We start from the raw sequence: 21,941 nt of genomic DNA, 5'->3' as shown, positions 1-21,941 counted from the left end.
TTAATTGAAATTACATCCATGCTTTTCATTAACAAGATGCAAAGAGTGAGCAGTATAACGCAGAGAGATGTGAGATCCAGGCTGCACGGCGCACCCGGACCCGGCTGAGGAGAAGACATGGGTGAAGTCCCATTAACTCTCCTAAGAAGTTCCTCAGATGGGTCCTGGTGCAGGGGGCTGGTGGAGCCCCTCTCCCTGGCCACAGCCTTAGATATACCCCAGCACTAATCCCTGTGTGTGCAGCGGCTTGTGCCCCCCTCCTGCTGCACCCCAAGGTGCCCCTGGCCAGTCCCTGTGGGTGCTCCTGCTGCTGCCCACTGCAGCCACAGGGATCCCAGCTCGGTCTCTCCCTTTGCCCCACCAGAGGATGAAGCACAAGGACACACACTGCAGCTGCTCTGGGGGCTGGTGGGACACTGGTCCTTCCAGTGAACCCATTGGTCATGGCAAGGAAAAGCCCATGGGGACATTGCTTAGTGTTACTCTGCATGTGTACCCACACATCTCCAGTGCCTAAAGGGGCCAACAAGAAACCTGGAGAGGGGCTTTTGACAAGGGCCTGTAAGGATAGAATGAGGGGAAATGGCTTTAAACTGAAAGAGGGGAGATTGAGATGAGCTCTTAGGCAGAAGCTCTTCCCTGTGAGGGTGCTGAGGTGCTGGCACAGGGTGCCCAGAGAAGCTGTGGCTGCCCCATCCCTGGCAGTGTTCAAGGCCAGGTTGGACACAGGGGCTTGGAGCAAGCTGCTCTAGTGGAAGGGGTCCCTGCCCGTGGCAGGGGTTGGGACTGGATGAGCTTTAAGGTCTGTTCCAACCCAAACTATTCCATGGTTCTATGAAATGTCACAACTGAAAAGGAAATGCATTGCAGGATGTATTGCATTTATTACACCTGCTCACCTGTAATCGCTATCCTCAAAATCCACCACAGAATCAGAGAATGGTTTGGGCTAGAAAGGACCTGAAAGCTCATCCAGTTCCAATCCATCTTCTCACGTGTAAGAGATTAAACCAAACCCAAACCCAAACCCTGGTTGCAGAAGCTGCTTTGCCACCCTCATCCACGCCATGTAAACCTCCTCGAGAAAAAAGCCCTGCCGAATGAAGGGCTCCTCTGTGCCTATGGAGTTTGTTCACAAGTTCCTCGCAGAGGAACGGGGTGCGTGATTTGAGCGGCAGGGCACAGCGAAGCCTGCTTCCCTTCGAGCTCTGCGACGGGCGCCGGGTCACCCCCCGGCTGCGAGCGAGCCTGCGGAGCGGCGCGGAGCAGCGCGGCGGCTGCGGTCACCAGGGGGTAGCATTGGTTCGGCGCTGCGCTCCTGCCGCGGCTGCGGCGGCTCCGGCAGCGCCCAGGGCCGGGCGGCCCCTCTGGGAGCGGTGCGTTTGCGGAGTCGGTCCTTCCCAGCCCTAGAGGTCAGCGATTCCAGCGGGCGCTAAACGAACCCAGCCCGACGGCGCTGTTTCAATCGTCTGGTGGCTCTTCTGCAAACCAGCCGGGTCCTTTCAGAGCCTCGTACTTCCTTCAGAGCTGCGCTCCTGGCGGCTTTGCTCCCCCGGGGCATGCACCAGCGCACCTAAACCCGAGAGTGGTCCATGTTGTATTTATTCTGCACTTTTACAGGTCCAGTGTGGTAATCCAGGTCCTCACCCTGGCGCTGGCTGAAGGGGGATGCAGGGGAACCAGTCTCTAGCCCAGTGCTGGCTGTTATCACTTGGGAGCCCTGGTTTCTGTGAAGAAAAGGCTTGTCAGAGCCGTATCTCAGCAGCCAGTGCTTGCCACAGACCTTGGTTCAGGCTGGGAAAAGCATTCTACATTTTTGATGTAATGTTTCCTAATGTTTCACCCAACAACCCATAAATTTCCCAAGAACAAGCTATAAAGGGTTTGTTTGAGGAGAAAAGGACAGATTGCTACAGGCTGTAACTGCAGAGTGAAAGAGAGGCCTTTAAAGAAGCTCTTGACAAACAGCAAAAGAAGTGATGCACACACAGAGAACTACTCATCCTCTCCCCACCCCTGCATCCAAACCTGCCCCCTCTCCCAGAGGCCATGGGGATTGACCCTGGGTCTGCACCAGTCCCTCTGACAGCGACAGCACTTGGACATATTCAAGGTACAAATCAGGGCATGAACACTTGAGAGTAGCTTCCTGAGCATAGAGCAGAGCACAGCACCTTGCTGGGGCAGTGGAGCCAAGGACACTTCTTACTCCACCTAAGCAGCTACATTTAAATTCCCCTAAACAATTACTTTAAAAGCAAGGAGAAGGACCTTGCTGTGTGCGAATGATTGCATTGCTCGCTGACCGTGCTCCGTGAACTCAGGCCTTTGTTGCCACCAAAGCAGTTTCTGTACCTTTTTGCACGCATAGTTCCTGTGGATTTATACTAAATGCTCTTCAGACTTGTTAGTAACAGTCAGCAAGACAATCAGCACATGCTAAAGTCCTGCTCTGACAGTGCAATCAATTAAATATCAATTAATCAGTTAATCAGTATAGAGGATACACAGAACAATGCTGGTGATGGCTAGTTTCTAACACTGAGTATTTCATGCTAGTTCCACACATGTAGCTGACAGGTACATTATTTTGGGGGGATGGACTTTCAGGCAGTGGGATTTCCAGTCTGCAGGGCAAATGCTTCCCCAGACATGCTCATTAGAACAGCTCAATAACTCCCTTCCTCCACATCCCCTGTGTTTGCATCTTCTGCCATGGTCATTTTCAGCCAATATCCTCACAAGGGAAATTTAGTAATGCTCCTGAAAAGCACTTCTGAAACTCAAATGCTCAAATATCCCCAATAACTGCATGAAAGATCATCAGTATAAAGCTGATATTCAGATGTATAATTACTATGCTCTCTCCTTGTTGCTACCTATATGAGACAGGAGGAATGAGAAACAAACCATGCATCCTGCATAACTCAACACTAGTCAGGAATTCCCACTGCTGACCTCAGGCTTTCCTGCCCTGTAGAGCCAAGGCTTTATCAGAGCAGAACATCACAGAGAGAAAAAATATGTTCAAGAATTTAGGGATTTGCTTCTAAATAGGAAGAAACTAAATTAGCCGTGGAAGCTGTCAGAAATTCCTTTTCCAGCTGTGGAGATAGGAAAGATGCCAGGATCCTGGCGTACCAGAGGTCGGCAATCTCCAGGACTCTGGCTGATACGTGTTTCCCACATGCTCTGCAGAGCTGAAGGGATCCAGCAACCTCCATCACAGCCACCCCAGCATCCCGCTGCCCTTTTCCTCTTGGAGATGCACTCTGGCCCTGGGAGAAGCTACCCCAGGGGTCAGTGCTGCATCTCCCTCTGCCCTTGGGACCCTGGTGCCAGCGGTTATGTGAAGCAGGTCCTTGGCACTGACATTTGCAGCACCGGTGCTTCGGCGCTGAGGAAGCTGCTTGAACAGTTCTATTTCTAGAGCACTCCTTACTGCTCCTCCTTCCTTTCTCCTCTGGTCTGTTGCCCCGTCTGCACCCTTTTGCCCTATGAATCCCCAGTACTTCTCAGGGTAAAGCCAGGATAGGTGGCCCCAGAGACCTTTTCACCTTGGGGACGTCCTGCCTATGCCTTAACCTGATTTGGATGTGTCTGTGATGTGAGTGATACACCTACCCAGAGCCTGAGACCTCCAGAAGCCACTGCTCGTTTCCATAGACCCCCATAAATGGATAACTGGCTCTTTTAATCTTGTTACTAAATTGTAATGGAATTATCCCTCTAATCCTTTGGAGCAAGAGCAGAACTCAGCCACCAATATAAAATTAAAAAAACCCCAACCCTGCAGTAAGCATAGATTTTAAAAGTATTTATTTTGTGCCGCTCTCAGATAGGCTGTGTATAAAATTTTATTTCAGAGGAATAATGCCATGTAGTGCACTTTGTGGCTGCTCTGTGATTAAGTCCTTTTTAATCTGCTGTGTAGGGTGAGGTGCAGCGCTTTCCCAGCACAGCTCCCTCCATGCCAGACTCTCTATTAATGGGGTTACCGGCTTATCGGAAAGAGGCGGAATTACCCAGCTACAGGAGGTTTTTACTCTGATCTGCTTAGAAACCCGGGCCATGTCAGGGCAGGGAGGGCTCAGGGGAGTTAAGCCTGTTTCTTCCTCGGGACCATGTGCCCCTCACTGCTCTATTTTTCTTGCAAGGAACTTTCTAGCTGGTAAATCTGTTTAGAACAATTGGTTCCTGCTGCTGCTCTGTCTGTCTGCCTCACAATGGGCAGCAATGGGATGCTGCCAGGACGAGCAGCTCACCCTGCTGACTCTGGGATAGGAAGGCAAAGACAGAGCCAGCAGACAGGTCAGCAAGTGCCCAGTACCTGAGGCTGACGGGACACAGTTGTAGTGAGCACAGAAAAAGCATCTTTGATGGAATTAATCACTGGCAATAGGATGGGCAAATGCAGTTGGCTCTGGAGCCCCGGGTACCTGGTGCCATCAGGAAAAGGCAGCTGGTGCTGCCACAGTGCAGTGCACGAAGCCATCCCTGCTTGTAACCCTGCTGCAGCATCCTCCTCCTAGCCAGCAGTTTGCAGTAACAGGTCCTGTTCCTTTCCAACCACAGCTCCCAACTCTTGACTCTCAGAGGTGGTGGCGTAGCAGGGATGGGGACTGGGGCAGCAGAGGCTGCGCCCAGGACAAGCAGAGCATGGCAAGATGGGCTTTTCTTCACACAGGACAAGCCCAAAGCTGTGGGGGCACAAGGAAAATAATTTGGCTGATGCAAAAGCAACCTCTGGAAACAGATGGCGTTATGGACAGAAACAGGTCCCTGCCTTTGCAGGGGCTCGTAGCAGCGTTTGTATGATGTAAAGGAAGAAACATCAGCACGAGGGACCTGAGGTCCTGGTTTGCTGTGCGCCTGGCGCGTGGGGTGAGGCAGGGAGCGGGTTAGGGATGCGCTAGCATCTTGTCACAAAGCATTTGCTGACCTTTCTGTAACTATTTCTCAGAAAAGGCTAAAAGCCCGGGTCAGTTCAGAGGGTGCTGTGCTGTGATCAGCACTTTGCCTGGGGCCGCGGCCACGGCTGCCGTTGACAAATAGCACTTGACCCGAGCCACTGCGGGCGCAGGCAGCCACACGGCGCGGGGCAAGCGCGGCCCCACAGCACATCGCCAGCTTCACCGAGCCTGCTGCTTAACGCCGTCCCTTCCTGCAGCAGGCAGATGATGGGTTAGGGAACAGAATGCAGTTTTCTCCTTAACAAAGTGAACGCTGCAGAGCACAAGGCATGTACAAAAGACTGCTTCTCACCTGATGACTTTGCCTGGAGTTTGTACCCCCAGATTAAAGAGGCTTCATGCATTCACTTCGCAAATAGCAAAAATGAAATGGAAAGAGCTTCGCGTAAGGTTGTATCATCTGACTTAAAGCAACATTACAGGTGGGCAAAAAGAAGAAGGGTTTCACAAGGATGTTTCTAAATGTGAAGTGTAGTCCTTTTGTTGTTTGATGGCAAAACCACTGCATGGAAATTAAAGCAGTGAAGTCTCACAGACCAGACCCCTGCAAATACTGTACCGCTAAATACAAAAAACACCCCACAAACACCATTTGCTGAAGGAGGCACTGTGACTGGCAAGCTGTTTTTATCAGTTCTACCAGTCCATGCCTGGTTTCTTACATTGATGTAATTCTGGATCACATTGGACCAGCTTGCACTGAGGAAAAGGAAACCGATGCGATGGAACCTGGTAGCAAATGTTCGCAACAGCATTTGAGCTGCACTAGACCAGTTGGGCCACGTCTGTGAGGGGGCAGTCCAGGGGCAAGGAGACGAGGGGAAGACTTGCTGCACAGCCAGCCTTCAACATGCTTCCCTTTGCATGCCAAGTACCTGGCATGCCAGTGCTTTCCTGAGCTATCTTCCGTTCCCACTCTGACCCAAATGCTGCCTGCACCGTGCATGACTGCTCCCTGCTCGCGCCCACCTCCGGCACAATCGCTGCCCGCTGACATCCTCCCCCTGCTTCCCAGAGACACAGAGAGGGAATCTGCTGAAGGTGATGTCAGACGTTCAACACCCCCGTGGCATCCAAAACGCTTGGGAAGGAAACACTTGGGAGGCTGGCATGAGCATCGAGGGCTCAGCATGCCTCCATGCACCGACACAGACAGCCCCGCGCGCGGTGCTTGTTCCATTACGCGTGTGCACAGGAATGTGTGTGCATGTGTGCGTGGGAATGCCTGAGGCCCCCAGCCTGCAAAGATTTATGTACATGCTTAACTCTTAGCAGATGAGAAATCCCACTGAGACTATACATGTGCTACAGGTTAAAGACAGGCATAAAGCTTTGAAGAGTCTAAATCTTAGATTATAAAGATTATAAATTTTAGGAGGACGAGGACAGCTGATGTCTGTGCAGCTTGTCCTGCAGTCAAGGGGTGAGCTTCTGCCTGCAGTTGCCCTACCTCACCTTAGTCCTGTTGGTTGGTATCAGCACAAAAGGAGTGGAATGGTGTGCAGCCCCTCTGAGTGCCAAGCATGGCTTGGGGAGGATCTGGCAGGTCAGTGGTCATGGTGTGGGCATCAGGGGAGCACATTTCTCAATGCACTAGCTCCAACAGTTCAAAAGAAGAGAATGCGATGAGAAACAGATGATACATCCATTCTTCTTTCGGCACCAGAGCTCCTACACTCATCAACAGCACCATGGAGTGAGTCACAGGCTGCTGGCAATGCTTGCACAAGGAAACCAGTGGATCCAGGGGCTCCTCATGAGCATCAGCCCCTCTTCTGCCTTAGCAAGACCTTGAGGAGCTGATGCAGGAAGAGCCAAGTACAGAAAATGGGGATGTCTGAGCCTTGTCAGGGCATCCACACTGGTGATGGGCAGCAGAGCCTCTGGTGCAGGTCTAGGGGTCCAGGGGTCCTTGCTTACCCCATCACAGGGAACAATGCAGCACGCAGGTGGCACCAGCCATCCAGCTTTACTTGGTGTAATTGCAAAGGGACAGGGCAAGAGGAAGCTACTTCCTGCTACTCTGTATTTTTAATTCATATTTTCACAGCTCTGCCTGCCCTAAATCCCAAGCAGATGGTGCAGCTCAGCCCATCTCCTACAGCAAGGATGATCCCCGGGGCCTCCCTGCAGAGAGTGTACATTTCAAAGGATAATTCCGTGAGCACTTCTTACCCTGATCCGGAGCCTTCTGAGCATCCATATAGTTCATCACTCTTCACACAGGTCTGCCCCTGCCGCGTGCCAGCTCCCACTGGTGTTTCCTTTTCCCTATTGAAAGGTGAGCAGAGTCACAAGGACTCAGATGTGGCCTTGGAAGCAAAGGGAGCTGTGAAATGCAAAAGGCACAAGTGAGAAACGGGAAGGAAAACAAAGAGAAAAGGAGGAAAATTTTGGTATTATTTCTTTGATTTACGCTACAAAAATAGGAACCATCCCCACACCTTCCACATGTGGAGGCGACCCCAACCTCGGCTGAAGCAGCAGCAAGGGAAACCCCTTTACAAAGCAGCCCCTTCCCTGCAGCACCTTTTTGTGCTCGGGAAGCATTTCTGCACTAACAAATCCCCTTTGATAATTGTGTTGCAAAAGCCTCACTCTGAATATTTAATAGAATTATTGCTAGTTATCAGCACAAGTAGGCGATAAATCACAGGCCGCCTTTACCCAACAGCAGGCAGAGCCATTAGGGGGTTTCGATCACAGTTCCCACCATGCCCCCTGTGTCAGAATGACCATGAATTAAAAGGGAAAACAAACAAACAACATCCCCCCCCCCTCAAAGGAAGGGTTCAATTCCTTCGACAGACACAGCAGCTCTTTCAAGCTGTGGCCTGAGCCCCACTGTCCCTATGTGCCACAAGCCCAACTTTCGGGTGCCACCGCCGCAGCAGAACCCTCTGGCTCTGCCCCCCCTTTGCCGTGTAGGAACGAGGTGATCTTTTAGCTGCCCTTTGTCTTGGAAAAAGAATTAATTCTCATTTGCATTACCTCAACTAAATGTCACCCACCGATATTTTGTTAGACATTAGCAGCGCTGGCAGAGAGGGGCACGGGATAATTGCGTTCTGCCTAGCGCTGGGATTTACATAATTTCAGACAGCAATTAAAGAATCCCTGGGAATTATTTTTTTCCCCCCCCTTCCTCCCTCTTCCAACCTCTCCTACAAAGAAAGTGTTCGTTTACATTAAGCACTCAGCTCCTCGCTGTTCATTTGCATAAAATTAAAGGTTTTTGTGCTCGGGAACAGCAGGGTAACATTTAAAATTCCCTTTCAAAAAGCTCACCTTAGAATAATAAAACGTTAATATCATTTCACGGGCTGGAGAAGGTTGCCAGCTGCCTTTCACTTCAAACTTTTACCCAATACTAACTGTTTGGGTGGGTGAAGTGAGGATGGTTTTGCTTGGTGGGGTTAAGATATAAACTTTGTTGAAGAAGTGCAGGGATGGAAATGTGCTCACCGATGGGTCTCTGCAGGGCTACTCCAGAGCAGAATGTTTGTTTACTCCATAGTTTTTTAATTAAAAAATCATGCAAAAGAGCAGCAGCGGAATATTACCGGCTTTAATGTGCCGTCATACTCCAGGCTGCGAGAGGAAATGCAATTTGGATCACACCCCTTTCATTTGCTTTCATGGAGATGGAAGCAACGCTCCAGCACAAGTCTGCAACGTGAGATAACTTCCACTCTGAGACTGCATTTCCATGCCCAGAGCAGGGCATGGTGCAGGCAGGGAGGCAGGAGGAACAGGCAGCAAAGGTGGCATCACCCAAGGCTGAATGAAGCTCTCCCAGCCATCAGCTGCCTTTATTCTGAGCTCTCTATCAGTACTGAATAATAAAAAATGACATTTCCATTTGAGGATGACACTGCTGAGGGTCCCTGAATGACCTTTCCTATATCACCAGGGTCCCTCGTGCCTGAGAAGAGTTGTCAGCAGCATTGTCCATCCCATGTGCTAAGGGCAGAGCCCCCAGGATGGGGAGGACAGGCTCTGCAGGTATCCAACACGACTGCAGCCAGGTGAGGAACAACCCTCCTGGGATCCAAGCATCCTCCAGGTCACCAGGATAGGGTCCTGCGTGGCACTGGGGGGAGGCAAACTAACCCAGGTTGAGATGCCCCCTGCTTGAAGGCAGGGTGTCCAAAGTACCCTCTTAGTCTCTACCCGGACCCCTGGGTGCCAGCCTGGGTGCAGGACCACAGCAGACAGAGGGTGAGAGGCATGGGGCTGCCCTGTCCTCTGGCTTTTGTGGGGTCCTCACAGCACCCACCCTCTCCCTTCCTCAGCTTTATGTTGCTCACCAGCACTGACACTGCTCCTCTGCAGCCGCCACCAGCCCTCACCCCATCCCACAGCATCCCTCCCCACTGCCCCTATCGCTATTCCACCTCACAGCCATGGTTAGGGGGCTCCCCTTACAGAGGGGTTCATGAAGCAGCCGAGGCAGGAGGAGCTCTTCCACCTGGCAGTCCTCTTATCTGCCACCATTTGGGGCTGCTGTAGGATTGTTGCAAAAAGTATTTCATTAAAAATGAATCTGGATCCCAGCCGTTGTGTTATCTGACTGGTTCACAGGCGGGAGAGCAGTGAGCACAGCCTACAGTCCCCAGTGCCCATGTCTGATCCCTGCTCTTGTCTCCAGGATACTGGAACCCCTACCTGCCAACAAGTGCCACGTTTCCCCAGTGATTCACCCAGGGAATCCACACCTTTGCTGCTACATTGGGCACACGCACAGGACAGAGTCAGGCTTATAAGCATTCAGATCTCCAGCAGCCTGTTATGTCTTCCAAACTGTATCCCTGTAAAAATGAATATAAATTAGGCTCAGCAGGCTGTATAGCTCCCATGAGAAGCTTGCAACTAAAACGTGCCAGTCTTGTGTCAGCCAGCGCCTTCATCACCCGCATCACCTCTTTTGCCAGGGTGCATCCCTGTTCTCCATCATTTTCTACATCCTCCTCTGAGAAGTTTTCAAATCCAACACAAAAGCTGCCTATTGTGGGCCAGCAAAGCCACAAGCAGGCAGCAAAGCCCGAAATAAGGAATAAAATACTTTATGTGGGGGAAAAGTGGAGTAACCCACCCCCTTCATGAATGCCTGGAGCAGGCAGCAGCAGAGCCGACAAGCACCAAGCAGATGCCCCCTAATAGGAGAGCACTGCACCCCAGAGATGGGACCATGCACTCACTTCTCATTTAACGCCCCAACCCCTGTGACTGCAAGGACCAGATGCTTTAATTTATAAAGCAAAACCCATATTTTCTTTCCTTGTGTTTTTGATACTCGGTGAATATTTGATCTTTCACATCTGCTCCATTGGGGCCAGCAGGACTGACATTTTCCTGCTCTGAATGACCCGCTGTGGTTGCCATCCCACAGCACAGATGTGCCAGCACCCATCACACAACCCCTGCTCATGGGAGCCCAAAGCATCGCACATAAACGCAGTGCACGTGCAGAAGCAGACATGCCACCACATGCCAGGCTCACGGAGGCAGAGATCACAAGGGATGCTGAGGAGTGAGCTGTGTGTTCACAACCTGATGGAAACCCAGGGCTCCATCCTCATGGGAAGCACTAGCTCTTCAGAAGCCATTTGCCTTCCGGGTGAAAACAAAACAAACTTTGAAAAATGGAAATGAAGAGGATTTGCTTGGGAATTTCTCTCTGGGAAAGTCATTAATTCATTTCAAAATTTTTCATTTCAAAATTTGTTTTCATTATTTCCCATTATTTTATGACATCAGTAGTAGCGCATAATGTGACCTGTCATATCATGTCAAGTCATGTCATAATATGCATAATAGTAGTAGAAGTGCATAATATTACATGTCATATTGACATAATCAGAATATTCTATTATTATTGACTTTGTCAAACTAATTACAACACAGACAGGAAATACTTTGCTCTAGAAAATAAGATTAAAAAGGCACAAACTATAAAAAAAGTCAGTTCTTTCCCCTTGCAGCCACATTCTCAATGTATTTGTATAAAAACATTTAGACTAGTGTAGTACATCATGCTATGAATTGTTACATATAATTCCATGAAATAATGGAGTAAGAAAAATTGAGTCCAAGTAAAATTACCTGTTTGAAAGTATTTCAGTTTTTCGAAATAAACAATTCTCAACACAAAATTAGCAAATCCTCCTGTATATGAAACCTAAAAGTTCCCCCTATGAAACACCTACATGGAAACAGTCATAGAAACAAAACTTCATGTGCCCAAAGGCAATGAAGCTGGTGAAGGCTCTGAAGCACAAGTCCTGTGAGGAGCTGCTGAGGGAACTGGGGGTGTTCAATCTCTCCTCTTAGGGGAGACCTTCTCATACATTACATTACCTGGAAGGTGGGATTGGTCTCTTCTCCCAAATAACAAAAGAGGAAATGGCCTCATGTTGTGCCATGGGAGGTTTAGATTGGACATTAGGAATAATTTCTCCTGAGAAAGGCGCTGGAACAGGATGCCCAGGGGAGTGATGGAATCACCATCCCTGGAGGCATTTAAAAGATGTGTAGATGTGACACTTAAGAACATGGTTTAGTGGTGGACTTGGCAGTACGGGGTTAATGGTTGGACTCAATCTTAAAGCTTTTTTCCAACCTAACTGTTTCTGTACAGAACAATATTTCAGAGAAGATCCCCCGACAGCTCTGCAGTGTTTGCAGAAGTGCTGTCCCACAGGGTTTGAGGTGCTGCATCACATCCGTGCTGCACCGGCATGCTCATACCCATACCCTGCACACACATGGCCATATCCACCTCTTCAGAACCATCCCCCTCCATGCCTGGGCTCACATTGAGCCCACTGGGATTTCTAATTGACTTGACATGTTATAAATTGCCTAACTTGGCTGTGATTGCTGTGAAGAATGGTACTTTAAAGGACTCAATATCTGTATATCTGCCTTTGATAAACATTGGCTTGCTGAGCTTAGATCTTATTTATTTACCCTTGGAGCAGGTTCATTACTATGTATTAGGTAGATATGACATATTTATGGAAATATGGGGACTCTTTGTGGAATATATTAAGATTAAATAAATCATTGACTAGGTGGTCAAGAACTACAGCAATCCTGATGAATGATTCCCTGATTTTTTTTTGATCCTTGTATAATTTTAAAAGCCATCCCCCTTTGTCTTCCTGGCCTGCAGAATTTCCCACACCATCATTAATGCACACAAATGCAAGGTGTGCACCTTTGCTTGGGAAGAAAACTCCAGGTCCTGTGTGGCCTACACCCTGTATGAAGGAAAAGCACCCGGGTACCAAACCCCATTCCCTGGGAACCTGCTTAGCAAGGTGAGAAATGCTTCCAATTCCTTTATCCCTCATCATCCCATGCACTGTAAGCTGCCACGTGCATCCATTAGCCAATGGATTTACATATCTAATGGCACACAAATTAGTGGTAATTACATTTAAAACAGCTATTTTGATACAAATCAATGAGAGCCACAGCTAATGACATAAATGCTATTTCACATGTCCCTTGGCCTCATTGCAAACACTGGAGGATGCACACACACGCAGCACATACCGCAGTGTAGCAGTGCAATGCCACCAGCAGACTCAAAGCAAAGTAGTTTTCCTGGTGGGATGAAACCAGACTTAAACAGAACAGAGCTACTACAAAAGCTTCACAGCCACTCTCTGACCTGTGGTATTTGAGTTCTTTCCTCCTCTTTCTTCCCAGTCCTGCTCACGTTTTAATATTTGGTATTTGGTAATGGCAATGCTAGCTGCAAAATGAACATGGCATCAGCACATGCAACTATGTGACCCAAAGCATCCCCATCTCTGAGCAGGCAGGGTACCACATCAGCACCAACAGAGGCTGCATCCCAGCACAAACACTTACCCTCATTAGCATCCACGCAGAGCTCACCAGGGCTGGTCCCTCATAATGTGGAGCACTGTGCCCATGCATGGCAGAACCTCAGACTCTTCCTCTTGCATCCCTTTCCTGGCATCTTTATTCCCATTCCATACCACTCCCCATGATGCCCTTGGTCCCACAGAGGTTCCAGGCAGCAAACACAGGACTGAACACAGCAGCAACCAGAGGACCTCTGTAAAGTGTGCATCATGTTTTCCTTTTGGCTCAGGACAGCAAGTAAAAGTCCATAAATATTGAGGAATTCTTAAGGATAGTTAAATAGCAAACTATCTGTTGATAATAAAATTTGCTTGCTTCTCACAAATATCCAATTTTCCTACTATCCAAAGAAAGGAATTGGATGTCTGCTTCCTAAATTGTTTTAATCTCTGGCAAAGAGTGCTTCTGGCAGAGTCCCTCAGCTGGAAAATAGGAAATGAGTCTGAAACAATAGACAAAGTGAGTAATACAGAGCTTAAGATGTCTGATCTTGATCTTGAGAAGTGAAGTTTAAAGAGATTCCTCAATCCACCTGTATGTGGTCACCCTGGGAAGGAAAGTGCCCTTCCTGGGGAGGGCCAGGGATGCTGTGTCAGGTCTGGCAGTGATACACACTCCCACCTGGCTGCCCAGTACAGTGGCAACCTGGAACATGTCTCCCCAGTGAGAGGAATGCAGTGCCTCCTTGTCAGGATGCCTGTGCCACTGGGGACTGACACAGTACCATCAGCTTTAGCAGCTTGCCCAGGCTTTAATACAAGTGATCTCTTTAATTCATCTTCCCACCCCTTATGTGCTGCTCTGACCCTTCAAATACAGACCCTACGTGCCACTGCCAGCAATGGTCAGTGGGTGCTGCTGTACCTGTAACAAACCAACCTGGGTGCTGTGCACCTGCAGCCCTCACCTTCCCTCTGCACCTTCCTCCCCACCTGCACGTCCGTCAAACTGCATCTTTGCTTTACCTTTGTAAAGAGGTTTTCAAACATTTTTCCTCAATAGTCTTAAAGAACCAAGAAACCTTAAAAACCTGGAGGTGAAAATAGTAACCTTCTGCTCATCCCCCTGCAGAGAGACTTTTTGTAACCCTGTTAACAACATCCATGTCACTGTGACACTAATTGAACTTTTCCATGCAAAGAGGCCCCTGTACAAATGTCAGCCCCACACATGGGGATAAATCCTGCAGCAGTCTTCTTCTGAGGCTGGTTTGTATAGAGCAAGGGTCCATAGAGAGACCCACTGGCGAACCACCCTGTGTCACAGGGCAGAGGGATCCTCTGGAGCCTGCATGTGAGTTTTAGACTGGAAAATGCATTTCCAATGGATACCCATTGGATTTTTTCCAATGGATGCGGTATTTATCATCCAAATCTTTCCTGCCAGGACAGTGCTCTCAGCATCGCACACCAGTGCCGTGCTGAGCACTGAAGGAAACGCTCTTTTCCATCGCACTAAGTGAAACAATTCAGACCAGGAAAATCTTGATAAAAGTTTAATTAGGAAAACGGTCTCCATCTGTAACATATCCCCATTCTCCCCATGTATTAACCCTTTTGCCATAAATCTGCCACCCTTGAAGAAACCTGCCTTCCTCACAAAACCTACTCAGGGTTCACATTATTTTAATCAGTTAGAGGGGTTTAATACATTATTGATTTTTAGGAGAATTGAAAAAGCTCCCGTATTAAGTCCAGGTTGCTTATTCTTTCTGTATATGACATTCAGGTACTTGTGAAAAATTATACCAATTATGAAATCAGCCATTTACTGCTTCAAAGTGCAATCAGTTGTCACACTGGAAAGCACTTGCTCCTGAATATTATTAGTTGGGCTATGTGCACAGGAAAGTGCTGAGAGGAAAGACTTTAACCAAAGGGCAATTGCATGAAATTTACTTAGAAATAGCTATTTATCACCCTTGGATTTCCTACTGTTCAAATCCACTGCAGACACTTTATGGAATGAAACAGCCATCTCACCAACGTAACTCAGCCAACTGAGGGGGCTTTTTCCTCACTGACATTAAATGAAAAATTTAGAAGTCATTGTAACAGCTTAAAGATGCATTATCCTTTTTGATGTGCAATTTTAGCTTCATATCAAAAGCCATATAAAATAACCCCCGCACAAACACAAAAAAGGAACTTTAAAAAGTTTTATGACATGTAGTTCATCTTACCTTTTATGCATCTAACAGGCACCGCTTCTCCTGCTGTTCTCAGAGACCATTGCATGATTACCACTATGGGGGAGAAAATATTGCCATAGCAGCAGCAAAACCAGCCGAAGGAAGGATTGGTCTCTGGAGCTTGGGAAATGGAGGGGGAGAAGCTGAGCACCACAACGCCAAGCAAATTCCTCTGAAGCCAGAGCACAGTGGGATTGCGGGAGAGCTGCCCATTAGAGAAGCCTTCAGTTGTGTCACAAACTGCACCATTAATGGGTTTTGCTGCAGGCAGTGAAGTGAGAGGGAACATAAATTAAAGAGGGTACACTCAAAAGGGATTTCTAGCTCGGTGAGGATGTCTTGTCCACTTGGTTTCCAGAGCAGGCATGAACTTTAGAAGGCAAGGTCAGCTTCTCAAAGTAGGAATGGAACTGGTCAGCCTGGGAGCACTGGCGCAGCACCATTAATACGCAGGGCTAACATATTTGATTACTGATAGATGTGACCACCTGGGCAACAGGGGGTATCACAGGGCTAGCACAGCCACCTCACACACCTTGTACACAAGGTGCCGCTTCTTCCTCTTCTAGTTTCTCCAGGTAGAATCCACAATGAGAATGGAAGGTTGTGATTTACACGTTGGAAGCATGGTCAGGTGGACAGTAGGGAGTGTCAATACAGAGCCAGTCACCATGGGAATACAAACAGTGTTCCCACAGGAAAATGGGAAAGCAGCTCTTAACCCACCAGGTCTTGAAGACCTGAGTCAGGAGCACACTGAAAATCCCCATACCTTTGAGTATGCTTGGCTTGTACACAGCAAGAACGCCCAAACCAGCCCAATGGTTAGCAGACAATACAAGATGCTTCCCCACTGCAGGCCTGTCCCAGCTCCTCTCTAGAGAGGGTCAAATCCAGGGATGAAGGAAATACCAAGCCAGAAATAGGCTCCTCTTCCTTCACCTTGCTCCTGCCATGTGGGTTAGAGACCTGCTGGTCCCACCAGTGAGGGCTGGGCATCCACCATTTGTTATCTGAGCTGTGCTGGATGAGCCAAGGGACCACAGGGATCACTTCAGCACACACATCACCGTGCTGCAGCTCACCAAGACAAATCCGAACACACTTCCCACAAGCATGCACACTCCTGGCTGGGGAATTCTCACTCTGTGCATTTCAAAAGCAGCTGAACCTGGTCCCCAAGCATTCAACCCCACTCCCTATGGGGCCTGGGCATGTACTGCCTTCAGTTAAGCAGCCAAACACAGCCACAGACAAGGCTTATGTTACTTGCCAGAGCCAAAATCTGTGCTTCAGAAAACAGGCAACTTCAAAATCATCTTATTCTAGAATTCCAGGTCCCGATGAAGAAAGGAGGTGCTGAAACGAGATACCTCTCCAATATCCTTCAGCATGGCATGGGTGCCTCAGGTGTCTCATAAGCACGTTACAAAATGCACCAATAGTAGTCTTAACAAGTAACAGCAACTGAGATCTAAACAGCCTGCTTTATAGCACAGAAACAGAACACTTGGTGTATTTTAACATAGCAAAAGGGTTGTTATACCACCATTTAATTTAATAAATAGTAAAGTATTTATAAATGAACCATTTCATAAAGTGTTACCAATTTCTCCAGACACAATAATATGATTTGCACAAACGTTTGTCCTTGAGGCAATAGGAATTTTCTTTGCAAATCAATCCTTACAAGGATTGTAATTAGTATCCGTTAAGGCAGCTCACAGTACCTGTAGCTGTATTTCTCCCATAAAAGCCCTGATTGCTGCAAGCTCTCACACAAAGCTAATGACACAGAAGGAAAATGCACACATCGTCTAGACTATTCATTTTAATCAGGCAAGAGTGATTTTTTGTGGCCCATTTGATATGACTTTTACACAAGATACAACCTCGCTCCACAGGGGCTGGCGGAAAAGGTCAACACTGCTGTATAAAAATACATTTAAAGGAGTTTAAGAAAGCAAAAACTCCAGATAAGGACCAGCATTGTGCGGGCAGAGCTGCAGATGTTACGTGCAGCCAGTGATTTCTGAGAAATGTGTAGATCTAGTTTTAGATGCTCAAAAATTAAAAAGGGGCTTATTTTGTCAGCGTCTCGCCTTAGCAATGGGCTGCAGATGAGAATGTGTGATGGCACATGTGCGAGTTAAGGTGGGTTAGAGCAGATACCACTCCTTTAGGAAAGGTTTTACACCCAAAAGCGAGCACCCAGCTGGAAACCAAGAACTGGCTTTGCCCAATACCCTGCGTTGAAGCACAACCACATTTATGAACAGCTTGTGGTGCCCAGAGGATCCGGATTGTGATGAGGACCAGGACACAGGGCTCACCACACTTGGGGCTGCCAGCAGAAGAGCAACCCCAGCCCAGTGCTGCCTGCCCATTGGCACACAGCACACAGCCACACCAGCTCCCTTGTGCTTAAATCAGTGTTTTCCAGACTCAGTCATTATTACACACTGCTCCAAAGTGGTGCTTTGCTGGGTGCAGTTTAGCTAATACCGCTCTTGATGATGCATGCTAGTGCAAAACACAATTAGAGACCCTCCCGTGGCCAGCAGGAATAACACAAGCCATCCCCATGGAGCCAGAGCTGCTCTGAACAGCAGCACACAAAGGCAGCCGTACAGTCTCCTGCTTCTCCTGGTTATCACACTCCTATGCCAGGGAATCCCGCACACACAGCACCGAGAGACACAAAAGCCACCATCCAGGGGTGTCTACTCTGGGGCATCCCACCCATGGATGCTCCACACCTCTGCTGGTGGCTATCACAGGACACTGGCACTCCTCAGCACAGCCACATCCTCCTGATAGCAGCTCTGATCCAAGCCACATATGGAACAGGAGCCTTTGGACCCCTTGAACACAGGCCTGAATCAGGGGGTTCACCTGGAGCACCCCAGTGCTTTCTGCTGCACTCTAAGTGCCACCAAACAACACAGCAGGACCAGGATTTTTCTGTGAACAGGGTCTAAAATTCCAGGTCTAGGTCCAAGTTCCTGCATTAACCATCCCATTCATCGTCATTACCCACAGGCACTTCACCTGCTGCCCCAAAGACAGCGGCAGGGGAAGGGACTGATGCACTTTGTTCCTTCCTCCTTCCAAAGGAGGGGAGGCCAGGCATCAGTAAGATCATTGATCTGGAGCACTTGCCTGTCCTCCTGAACAAGAAGGAAGTTAATTCATCACAGGATGGAGAAAACCCATATTTAAATTCCTTGGTTCCTTAATTAACGGGAACTTCACAATGTTTGGCTAAACCTTGCTCCAAGGACCCAACTGCAGTGGTTCAAACACCCAGCTCAGCTGTTCAGGGTTCAGAGCAACCCCTGACACAATGGTGCTGACGACAGATCACTCTGGCATCCTTGTGCAGCCCCTTTGGGAGCTGGACCTAACACCCACCATGGGGTGGAGAACCAGCCCCTGCACCCACATCCCACATCTGCAGATGCTGCTGTGCCGGGGAGCCCAGAGAGCAAGAACAGCCAAGTCCATCACAAACCTGGCTGCAAGGAGAGCTCCTTGGCACTCTCCAAGAGGCGCAAGGGGAAGATTAATCTTAATAATCACTGTTCTCAGCTTGGCCCATGCTCAGGCCTCCCCTGCACAGGTCTCCCACATCCCCATCTCCTCCCATGCAGGGCTGCACTGAGCCCAGCCTGCAGGGGAAACCCTGCATCCTGGCTGCCAGGCTCAGCAGCGCCTTGAGGCTTTTCCCCTCCTGTCCACAAAGTAAATGAAGTGGGGAGAGTAATACAGTGTGCTCTCAGCACGGCTGACAAGCCTGTGCCTCTCCCGGAGCCGCTGCGCTGGTATTAAACAGACAAGACAAGCTTGCAGTCAGTTATCGGCCAAAAATATAATGAAGGAACAGGGCGGCAGAGCAAAGCCGAGTCACCCCGACCAGCCAAGTGGAGAATTGAATTTCTCACCAGCAGCAAAGCATCTCCGCGCTGCGGCCTCGCACCGCACCAACAGCTCTGACCCAGCGGCCACAGCAGCTCACTCCATCGCCACAGGGCTGGGAAGGGGATGCCCCAGTCTCATTTACTAGAGCAGGGTTTGGTCACCACAGCAAAGTGCTCAGCACAGCACAGGGCGTCAGAGGGGTGACATTTACCCATCGCTGCACAGCAGCAGCCTGGGCGAAGCACAAAGCAGTGTGCAGGAGACAGGGGCTTGGGAAGTGCTTTCGACCCAGCAGCAAAGCAGCCAAGGGTAGAGAGATCCCAGCCCTGGCAGCATGGGTCCAGCCAGAGCAGCCATGCAGCTACTGGGGTGCACCAGGGAGCTGGGGACCCTGTGCCCCCAGCGAGAAGTAGGCATCTTGGCCCTCAAGCCTCAGGCACTCCTTAAGTTTTCCAAGAGGGGGAGAGTTTACAGGAAACTAAACTGTAAAGAGATCTTGATGCCAGCAGAGCTGCCTGGACCCATTTTGGGCTCCTTCCATTTGAGTCCTTTTCCATCCCTTTGTTTCCAAAAGAACACTTCTGGAACTCTTCCCTGGTGTTAGTGCTCTGCACTCAGTGTCACAGGCAACTCTGGAAGAACAGTCAGTGGTTTGGGACAGCCCCAAACACAAAACACACACAGAAGCAGCGGGAATAAATCAGCTGCCAGAGAGAGCAAACATGGTGCAGGTTAACGTAAAGGTACCCAGCTCTTTAGCTACTCATCCTGGGGCAGAAATAGGGGCTGAGCTGTAAAGCAGGCTTCAATCTCAGCCCCTGTTCCAGCATGTGCTACGGAACTTATTCTCTGAGGGTTTTTTTCATTCACATTATCACAACTGAGAAAACCTACAAAACCCCTTATCACACAGTGACCCTGGGGTACCACAGCTTGGCCGAATACACGTATTTCTGGGCTGATACAAAAATTTCAGACCCTTTTTGGGAAGCATTTTGAAGTTCATGTCAGTGAAAGAGGAAGAGGCAGGACACTCCGAGCATGATAGATCCTTTAAAAGATATAGCTGGAGTCCATAACTTTAGCTAGCTAAGATTTGCATGGCCAGCAGCTCATCAGGACCGGGTCCCACTGCATCCACAGCAGCAGCCCAAGAGCTGCAGCCAACCTAGGGGTCTTCCTCCTTGCAGACCACAGAGCAATCCCCATGCTGACTGCCCGGGGTGCTGACACCAGGACACTGCTCCCCACACCACAGAGGAGCTTTGCTCCTTGCAGCGCTGTGACAGCACCTGGGCAAAGCGACACGGTAACAAATGGGCTGAACCAGCCAGTTTTTGCCTGCGAGAAATCATGCAACGATTTTCGGCTCCGCACAAACCTTTACAGCCAAGTTATAAACTCCTGTAAAGTGCTGACAGACCCTTCGCTCCAGCAGTGCTAGCAGGTGCCCCGTAATGAATGTGCTGAATGACCTACCAAGCAAAGTTATTGAGGCAAAAAGCACCACGGTCATTCAACAAACAATTAGAGAGTGTCCTGGTGGGGACAGCATACTAACAAGGGAAGGAGCCCAGAAAAGCTGAGTAAGCATCCTGCCTGTCCCCCCCAAATTCCTCCTCTTTTCCATCCTGGGCTCTGATCTATAGCATGACTCACCAGAGCTCCAATAAAGCTTTAGAGATTGTTATGCTAAATGAGAAAAAAAAGGAAGTAATTGCCTTTCCCCCATCTAGAACTCCCAATATATAACTTGGAGAAATATAATTAGCTGCTAAATTCAAAGATGCATTGGAGTTTTTTTGCAATGGGCATTGAGACCCTGTATTAAAGAAAGCTAAAAGAAAAATGATACACTCCTCCTTGTAAATGGAATAAGACTTAAAGGTTTTAATTAGGATTCACTATGCATCTGCAGCCAGGAAAAGGGGAAAAACACCCTCATAGTATCTTACTGTTTGAAAAACACATATTGGGGAAGAAGCTTTCTGCAAAAATAATTAAGGAGAGTGACACATTTTTGTCTTTGAGCAGTAATTATCTATTATTAAAAATAAGCTGCTCTTTTTACTCCATTTAAAATTAAATTACTTCAAACAAAGAAAGATCTGTGCAAGGAGGACCAGAGGCGCACGCTTCTTTGGGGTGGGGGAATCAGTCACACAGGAAAGTTCTGAGGAAAATCTGGAACACATCCTGCACAAAGGGGAAGAGCACCTGCCTGCAGTGGTCCTTGGAGTCCCTGCAGGGTGGGTACTGGGGTTCTCAGAGCCTCTTGCTTAGCAATGGGGCTCCCACAATGTCTTCCCATGGGAATAGCCTTCTTTCCCTAGACAATTACCTGCGTGTCAAAACCAGGCAGAGGAAGAGCTACAAGAGGCAGAGGAAGAGCTACAAGACAGTGCTATTTCAGCCAACTGGGACAAGAGGACAGAGACTCATTTTCCTTTGTAAGAAACCAGAATAAGCCTCATGCAGGGCTGCCCACATCCCAGGGCATGGCTCAACTGCTCATCAACAAGAGCAGAGCTGCAGGCTCAGCCCACACTTCCCTTGGTCTAGCACACCAGACATCCCTACTGGTTGGGTTACCTGCACCCTCCTCAAGGCCATAGCTAAGAGAAGACTTGTAATCTTTCGGGGTACACCACAGCAGAGTAAGGTGAAACCCATGCTAGAGAACTACCAGACAGAAACAAGATTAAGTATTGCTTAGTATTTAAGCCTCCAGTCACCAGAAAGCATCCTATACCTGGTTCAAAGCAGTCCCTCCACATCCAGAAAGTTTCATAACTGGAAAAAGGGCTTCCCAAAACAACAGACAACATTTAAGAAGCTGATTTCCAACTTACCTTTTCCTAGTGCTACAGACACTGAGCAGGAACCCAAAGCAAGGAGCCCAACAACTCCAATCCCACACCCAGCATCCCACCCAAAGGTGAGATATACTCATC

The 21,941-nt window shown here is 48.8% G+C and overlaps 1 long non-coding RNA gene across 2 annotated transcripts; it reads right to left on the bottom strand.

Annotated features, from left to right (window-relative positions):
* Positions 1-3,802: 3,802 nt before the first annotated feature.
* On the bottom strand, positions 3,803-21,930 carry LOC133281242 (uncharacterized). Of its 2 annotated transcripts, XR_009747436.1 has the most exons (5): positions 21,840-21,930; positions 15,058-15,327; positions 9,642-9,784; positions 7,149-7,244; positions 3,803-4,700 (listed from the first exon to the last, which is right to left on the bottom strand). It is a non-coding gene; the product is annotated as an uncharacterized LOC133281242 (long non-coding RNA). The 2 variants fall into 2 exon arrangements; XR_009747437.1 differs by lacking the exons at positions 15,058-15,327; positions 21,840-21,930 and adding an exon at positions 9,896-9,999.
* Between the last annotated feature and the right edge of the window lie 11 nt (positions 21,931-21,941).

Source organism: Pezoporus flaviventris, unplaced genomic scaffold, assembly GCF_033815535.1.
Source record: "Pezoporus flaviventris isolate CSIRO_AGI_PZ_B2104156 unplaced genomic scaffold, CSIRO_AGI_Pfla_v1 ptg000097l, whole genome shotgun sequence".
NCBI lineage: Eukaryota > Metazoa > Chordata > Aves > Psittaciformes > Psittacidae > Pezoporus > Pezoporus flaviventris.
The sequence above is the reverse complement of the archived record's forward strand: the minus strand, read 5'-3'. Positions and strand labels throughout refer to the sequence as shown.